The sequence below is a fragment of the Dendropsophus ebraccatus genome, chromosome 5, assembly GCF_027789765.1.
Source record: "Dendropsophus ebraccatus isolate aDenEbr1 chromosome 5, aDenEbr1.pat, whole genome shotgun sequence".
Taxonomy (NCBI): Eukaryota; Metazoa; Chordata; class Amphibia; order Anura; family Hylidae; genus Dendropsophus; species Dendropsophus ebraccatus.
In genome coordinates, this window is record NC_091458.1 from 148,127,324 (window position 1) to 148,136,375 (window position 9,052).

Below are 9,052 nucleotides of genomic sequence, written 5' to 3' on the forward strand. Positions count from 1 at the left end.
GCCTAGTCATAAGAAGGTTTGGTTCTCCGACAATAGATCTGTTCGCAACCAAGAACAACAGGAAGCTGTCCAGATTCTGTTCTCTCAGCCCACGGGATCATCCGACAGCAGTCGATGCCTTTTCCCTGCACTGGGGAAAGGAGAAGGGCTATGCTTTTCCGCCATTCAGACCGATCCCAAGAGTGATAAAGAAAGTAACAGAGGACAAAGCGTCAATAATACTAATCGCCCCCTTCTGGCCGAGGAGGCCATGGTTCACGGTACTCAGACAGGTCTCCTAGAGTACACCTTGGGTGCTCCCAGACAGGGAGGATCTCCTCTTCCAGGGACCAGTCAAGCATCCAGGGGCACCCCACCTACACTTGACAGCCTGGATGCTGAAAGAGTGATTCTAAGAGGTAGGGGTCTATCAGATGATGTTATTAATACCCTTCTGGCCAGTAGAAAAGATGTAACCTCCTCCATTTATTTAAGGGTCTGGAAAGCATTTCTGAGATTTGCAGAGGGTAGACAGGATCCCTTAGGTAAACCCAACTGAGAGGAATGAGTTAATCCATCCAAAGTTTGAAAGAAAAATAAATCCTTTTCCATCCAAAGTTTGAAAGAAACAATAAGACTTTTTCTCATGGAACTTTCACTGAACTTGTTCAAGGATATACAGCTGGTCTCAAGATTATGGAACTCTCCTATGTGACTGAACCTGTTCCCAGCAGATAATAAACCTGTTCCCAGCAGATAATAAATGTTATTCTATAATTCTCATAAGCAGATAACAAATGTTTTTTAGCATCCTTATGTATGTATCAACATCCTTATGTAAACAATTTATCTGTCAAAATATATCCGTAGTTATTAGTTTTTTGAAGTTGATGACGAATATAGTGTATGACTTTGCATTTTACATTCATATCCATTGGTTTTTTTCTGTATAAACAAAGGTGGGTTCTCAGAGATAGTTGGAACATTGCTTACCTTGGAAAACTTCTGATATGACACTAGAAAGAATGTTTTGTCTCAAGAACTATTTCCCTCAGAGACATGTTTATCAGTGTTCAAGGACATTCTCAGAGGAAAGTTGCCTGTCTGTTACAGTGGGAATAATGTGAAAGTATCATTGCACAGAATGTGTTGTTCTAACCTTTTTGAATAATAATAATGGATACTAATATAGATGCTATTGCGCATGACTGAATATCTAAATCACTAGCACCGCCTCATCTATGTCTTATTAGCATTTGTTACCACCCTATATTTTATCTGTCTATAAAATGTGATCACCATAATAAAACTGGGCCCATTTACACCAGACTTGTTTGCAAGATACGTTGTCTGTGTCTTCATTCTAAGTGCATGGTGTGGGAGAGGGGATCCGGACCCATTCTCCAACTTAATTAGGAGACAGCCAACAACAGTAGGCCTTCTTTGGGAAGGCACCTCGACATTATTGGCGCCCTTTGAACAGGGACACGCCCATTACATCGGGAGATCGGATGACCTGCACTGCTGTACCAGGGGAGAGAGAGGTGAACAAGGAGACCACAAAACCTGGCCAGGTAAGAGTAAAAAATTTGTTTACTCTTTTCTGTGCTCTCCTCCTTCACATCTTTTCTCACCTACCTCTGCAGAGTAAGTTATCAAAGTGAACTCACGATAGGCGTGTCAATTTGAACTTTGTTCTCCTCTTGTTGGCTGTTCTATGTCTATTTGTCCTAACCTGTGAGGGATAGTATATAGTAGGCGAAGAATTGCTCATTCAGGCTAAAACTGTTACCCAGAGCCCGGCCGTGGTTGTCACAGGTCCTCATAGACACTGAGCGTTGTGCGGTGGGAACAGTGCCAGTGCTAAAACCACTTTGGAATGAGCCTAGTAGCCTAACTATACAAGGACGCTGGACAGTGGTCTGGTTGTTTCCAAGGGAAAGATCTGTGATATGCCTATTACTGTCCTCTGTATACTTGGGGTAACTTGTTTTGCAATCTACATAGCAGCAAGAGTGTATTTCAACATAAGAGAAGGAAGCCCTGAACCGTGGAATATTCTAAGTCCCAGCTTTTGGTAGTGATCCGTGGTCATAAGTGTACAGGACACAAGAAAGGAAATCATCAGTTGATTATTCTGGGTGCCTCCTGTCATAAGTGTACAGGACACAAGAAAGGAAATCATCAGTTGATTATTCTGGGTGCCTCCTGTTATACGATCACGAAGTAATATAAAATGGGACACACAGAATCAAAAGGGGTTTCTGCAACCCACATAGTGACCTGCCGATATGGCAAAGAACAAGCAAAAAGGGCAAAAGCAATGTTGAAATATTTTAACATCCAACACGATGCTGTTTTTAACCCCAATACTTGGACTAAAGTCCAAGAAACAAGGGGAGGATTAATAATTGATAATGGGTGGACATGTCATGTGCCGGTGACCAGCAATATCTAGATAAGACAGAATATTGTAGTGTGTGTGGCAGACCCAAGCCACATCATTATGTTACACCATTGTACCCAGTTTATATCTGTATACAAACTCCAGATCCTGCGAAAAGCCAACCTACGTCCAATGGTGGCGTATAGACCCTTTGTTCTGCAGGAATCTTCCCCTTGGTCGGCTGTTGAAGTAGTTACTTTGATTTAAAGTGCCCCTTACCTGATAGTAAGACCAATGCCTTTTGTGGAGGTGGCAGCCTAACCTCAAATAGTGTACATTGCCATGTAAGTGTCTAAGTACAAAGCCACGTACTCAGACAAGGAGAACAGTCCAGCTCATTGCTAGATACAGTACTGAGAGAGCTGAATAGGTTAATTAATGCTGCGTAGTGAAGCAGCATACAAAGTACATAATGTGTGTTATTTGTTATGTTTTGTACAAGGCCATCAACCAGCTCTGAGGGCTGCAGATCACATGCAAGCAGCATTAGGAAAAAAAAAGAATCAGAGCTGTTAGTGTAATGTAATGTACGCTCCTACATTGTATACTGTCGTATTTCAGCCAGTCTTACTAAGCTGGTGTTCCGCTTTGGAAGTATGTTACGTGTTACAAAATGTTGATCATTTTCTGTTGTCCCGACCGTGGAACATTTGCTTATTTAGCTACGCCACTTTTTTGTAATCAGCCCTCAAAGATGGCGACTGAAAGCCAACCACTCCCACATATCATCCACGTCTGTATTATAATTGTGACGTCTCAAAACCATGCCCTAAGCCAACACCCTTATATCCGGTTATCTAGTCCGGTGGCCATTTTAACTCCTGGCATTTCTGTCCTCCGCCCATACTGCTTAGTGTCACTGAGGGGGCGGGCACAGGACTTTCCGATAGAGTCTAACAACTGTTTTGCACATTTATTAATGAATATTATTACCTGATGGAGAAGAAAGTTAGACAAAGGTATATTGTAAGCAGATTTTCTTTAAGTGTGTGTCCCCAACGTATGATATTTCTAAGGAGTAGTAACTTACTACTGTAATATATATTTCTATGTAACTTTATTTAACAAGTCTTTTTATATATATATATATATATATATATATATATGTGTACACATCTATCCTAATAAGTATGTGTGCCACTGTCCAAGGTTACAGTCTGGTGCATAAGAGCACAGCGCTGATATCTTCTGTAACTTCAAAGATGTTAAAAAAGAAAAAAAAAAAAAAACTTCCAAGAAGTTTTAACTCTTGTATCTAATGATTTCACTGCTCAAGGTTAGAAGTGAGGTACAGAGCGTTCTGTTTACTGATAAGAGCAGCGGATTGAAGGAATATTCATCTCAGCTGATTTATTTACTTTTTTTAATCAAAAGAAGGTTAATATGGGACAAGTGTACAATGTTTAATTGTTTTTTTAATGTCTTTATTTTTAGGGTTATGGCAGACTAGCTCATGAATATATATGTATTGTTTTATCCCTAGTAAAGCCAAACCCATATCCATGGCTCCAGTCTGCACTCCTTATGCCCCCCAATATATATAGCAGCCCATTTTGATGGAGTAGCCAATTTTGATATTTTAAATTGTGAAAGATGAAAATGTAATTGAAAGCCCAAATATTAATGAAAGTTTAAAAGTTTTCATTGTAGATTATCTCAGACTTTTCAAGATGGATGACACAAGACGCAAGGATATATGTTACCGCCATGCAGTGTGACGTTCCACTGCAGAAACCGCTCCTGCCATAAGCTGGAGGTGAGGACAATCACTGAGACATGTAGGATGGTTGAAGGTAACTGTGCAGATGTCTATATGAAGCCCACCATTATGGGTTAATTGGCAAATTAGAGATTTGTTTGGTCCCTGGGCTTACCAAAAGCACTTGAAAAAAAGCTGCCATAGAGTGGCTGACGCAACGTTCACGCAGACAAACCCTGATGCCAAAAAGGGTGATGGATGAAGCTGGTGATGCTGTGGTTTCTGTGCTCTTCCCAAGGTAACAGCGTACAAAGCGTACGAGGGAATGGGGAGATGTTTCCAGTCTCTTCCTGAGGTAACCGTACATAGTGTACAGGTGGAGGAGGAGATGTGGATCTGTTTGTTTTTAAGTCTTTTCCAGAAACAATCAGCAACAAGCTGTGAGACCAGCGGATGGAGAGGAGGTACAGGGTAAAGATGGCGTCAGACAGTAAGTAAGTAACTGTGTTTGCCGCCTGCCTTGTATCCCACTGTAAGTTGTCTGACAAAACCAGCAGAAGGAAGCCATGTGTAATGTGGTGTAGTATCCTCACATTGGGCGGCCCAGGGGACAACAAATATAGCAGAGAGGGTTGTGTACGGCTGTATTGTCTACACCTGCCATAACCTACTGTAAGTAACACGGTAAAGTGCCTGTCTGCATAGTCTGTCATCTTCCTGCCTGTTTCAGGGAATGTAAGTGGACGTCATCCAGCTGCCACAGGTGGTCCATATAGGTATGTCCTTGTTTGTATTGGTGTCTTCTTTACAGGTCAGCCAAAGCTATGGGAGACAACAAAGGCAATGTCTGAGGTGATACTAGTGGCCTTAAAAGAAGCTATATAACTGAGGCCAAGAGTCCAAGTGTCTGTAAAGAGGCCTGTCAGTCAAAAGATAGGTTTAAGGATAAAGGATCCATACCAATGCTACTATTACAAAAAGGATCATATGATATATATTATTCTCATAAAAAGGCTTTGAAACCTTAGGTGATGTATCATTTACACTTTGCTTTTATTTCTATGGTGGTTATTTTATGTATAATATGTGATGATCTCAGTGAAACAAGAGACAATTCAGTAGGATCCAAATATTATATCGGTAATAAGCGCCAAGTTACTTCATATTATTGGTGTATGTATTATACTATATGATTATGTACAGGAAGAGATGTGACCATGTGACCAGTCATTAGGCCTGTGTGATCTAATCATAAAGACGTTTTCTAGGTACAAAATAAAGTAAAAAGACTAAAAAGAAGTGGAAATTTTGAGAATCCCATACTGAAGATTGTGAATTCACTATCTGGTTATTATAAGTGAATCTAGTGGTTACATAGTAGGTCACATTGTGGAGATTTTATTGCATTTACCTGTTATGCTGTTTTTAATTTATGTGTCAATCAACTTTTTATTTTAATTTTGCCATGAGATAAGATTTGCTCACATCTAAACTTTCCTTTTTCAGAAACTTTTTAAAGTCCTTGTTATAGAGTCACGTCTGTTATATACAGTGATAAGACAATAAGGTTTGGTTATTTTGATAAAATCCGGAGAGGTATTTGTCATATATATATGTTATTTTGGGTATTGATAATAAGCTTTTATTTGTTTTGTTGTAACTAAGCTGTATATTTATGTATACTGTACAGACTCACCCATTGTTTAGTATTTTCTTTCGGTTATTGCAGACCTACCTATCTCATCTGCTGTAAGTTTGTTCCGCCATCTATAACTCTCAACAAATTTTTTAGTACTTTATTTCTGTATCTTATGGTGATGCAAACTTGGGACAAATTAGTTGGAGCCACAGACTATTTAGATGATCAGATATTTGACATACTGGATATACTTAACACCTCAGTAGCAGTACAGAGGCAACTTATGGTAGTTACTAACCAGCACACTGTGGTACTTGATTTTCTGACTGCTGCTCAAGGGGGGATGTGTCAGGTAGTTGGCCCTACATGTTGTCATTATGTAAATGATCAGGGAATAGTGCAAATCACAGCAGGACTGGATAAAATTGCACAACTAAGGAAAAAACATGATGAGATGATTCTGTCAGACCAGGATAAATGGTGGTCAGGGGCATTAGCTAGCTTAAATCCTGCAAATTGGTTCAATGGTATGGGAGGATGGTTCATGGGAATACTACAAACAGTTTTTCAGATCATGTTGTTTCTTTTATTGGTCTACTGTGTAATCAAAGGATTATGCTGTTGTTGTCAGAAAGTTACAAAGACTAAATCTTATACTCTATAAGTAATGATGTTTGTTTCTTTTCCTTCTAGATTGGCGTTATGATGAGGAAATTTCTTGGAGGAGGATATGCCCATGTGGCTCTAGGTGATGGTGTTGGACCCAGAAGCATCCGCACCCTGACAACCCTCGCCGGTCAGAGAGTGTTTAGGGTGCATACTGGGATTTAATCCTGTCCAGGACCCAGATTTCTTCATCATCGCCAAAAAGGGGGGACACTGAGAGGAATGAGTTAATCCATCCAAAGTTTGAAAGAAAAATAAATCCTTTTCCATCCAAAGTTTGAAAGAAACAATAAGACTTTTTCTCATGGAACTTTCACTGAACTTGTTCAAGGATATACAGCTGGTCTCAAGATTATGGAACTCTCCTATGTGACTGAACCTGTTCCCAGCAGATAATAAACCTGTTCCCAGCAGATAATAAATGTTATTCTATAATTCTCATAAGCAGATAACAAATGTTTTTTAGCATCCTTATGTATGTATCAACATCCTTATGTAAACAATTTATCTGTCAAAATATATCCGTAGTTATTAGTTTTTTGAAGTTGATGACGAATATAGTGTATGACTTTGCATTTTACATTCATATCCATTGGTTTTTTTCTGTATAAACAAAGGTGGGTTCTCAGAGATAGTTGGAACATTGCTTACCTTGGAAAACTTCTGATATGACACTAGAAAGAATGTTTTGTCTCAAGAACTATTTCCCTCAGAGACATGTTTATCAGTGTTCAAGGCCATTCTCAGAGGAAAGTTGCCTGTCTGTTACAGTGGGAATAATGTGAAAGTATCATTGCACAGAATGTGTTGTTCTAACCTTTTTGAATAATAATAATGGATACTAATATAGATGCTATTGCGCATGACTGAATATCTAAATCACTAGCACCGCCTCATCTATGTCTTATTAGCATTTGTTACCACCCTATATTTTATCTGTCTATAAAATGTGATCACCATAATAAAACTGGGCCCATTTACACCAGACTTGTTTGCAAGATACGTTGTCTGTGTCTTCATTCTAAGTGCATGGTGTGGGAGAGGGGATCCGGACCCATTCTCCAACTTAATTAGGAGACAGCCAACAACAGTAGGCCTTCTTTGGGAAGGCACCTCGACACCAACATACCCCTTATTTTAGGTTTTCTCCAAGCAGGGCTGGATAAGAACCTAAGACCCAGTACTCTTAAAGTCCAAGTATCGGCACTTAGCTCATTTCTAGATTATAAGTTGGCAGAAAACTCCTTAGTCAAAACATTCATCATAGCAGCAGTCAGACTAAATCCTCCTAGAAGAGTAACAGTGCCCCCCATGGGATCTAAATCTAGTACTGGATTCTCCCACAAGTCCACCATTCGAGCCACTAGATGATCTCTGCTTAAAAATACTATCTATTAAACTTGCATTTTTGTTAGAGTGGGAGGACTGCAGGCCCTCTCAGCATATCCACCCTACACACAGATCCTGGACGATAGTCATTATGAAAACCCTGCCTTCATTTTTGCTCAAAGCAGTATAAGAAATCCATAAGAATCAACAGATTGTTTTGCCCTCATTTTGTGACAATGCTGCTAATAGAGGGGAGCTAACTTATCATTCACTAGATGTAAGAAGATGCCTCCTTAAAGGATAAGTCCGGCGAAAACTTTTATTAAAGTATTGTATTGCCCCCCAAAAGTTATACAAATTACCAATATACACTTATTACGGGAAATGCTTATAAAGTGCTTTTTTACCTGCACTACTGCTACATCAAGGCTTCACTTCCTGGATAAAATGGTGATGTCACGACCCGATTCCCAGAGCGGTGTGGGCTGTGGCTGCTAGAGAGGATGATGGCAGGGGGAGACTGAGGGACACAGGGCACTGGAGGGACACTGAGCATCCCTCTGCCATCATCCTCTCCAGCAGCCACAGCCTGCACAGCTCTGGGAGTCGGGTCGTGACATCACCATTTTATCCAGGAAGTGAAGCATTGATGCAGTAGTAAGAGCAGGGAAAAAAAGCACTTTATGTGCACTTTCCGTAATAAGTGTATATTGGTGATTTGTATAACTTTTGGGGGGCAATATAATACTTTAATAAAAATTTTCACCAGGCTTCTCCTTTAAATATCTAGAGGTTACCCAAAGTTTCCATTGTTGTGAAAACTTATTACTCCAGTTCTCAGGTACCAACAAGGGGAAAGCTGCCTCTTAACCTACGATTAGTAGATGGATCAGACAAGCCATTACTATGGCATACACAGCCCAAAATAAGACCCCTCCTGCTTATTTTACGGCCCACTCCACTTGGGCAGTAGCAGCCTCATGGGCAGAACGGGCCGACTCTTCCTTTGACCAAATATGTAGAGCAGCCACATGGTCTTCGGTTCATACATTTTTGAAACACTATAGGTTGCAACTAAACCCTATGTCAGATTTGTCCTTTGGCCGAAAGATTCTTTCGGCTGTGGTCCATCCCAAGGGGAGATTACTATTCTAGTCCTCCAGGGGTGCTGTCAATGGGCGTCAGGGTAAAAGCAGGATTACTAACCGGTAATCTTGTTTTCATAAGCCCATGACAGCACCCCTCATCTAACACCCCCCCCCCCCCCCCCCCACCCATTACATTTAATTCCCTA

The 9,052-nt window shown here is 40.3% G+C and overlaps 1 long non-coding RNA gene across 1 annotated transcript; it reads left to right on the forward strand.

The window, feature by feature from the left end:
* Positions 1–539: 539 nt before the first annotated feature.
* Positions 540–7,429, forward strand: LOC138793188 (uncharacterized). The gene is made up of 2 exons (XR_011363228.1): positions 540–1,553; positions 6,457–7,429. It is a non-coding gene; the product is annotated as an uncharacterized lncRNA (long non-coding RNA).
* Positions 7,430–9,052: the final 1,623 nt, after the last annotated feature.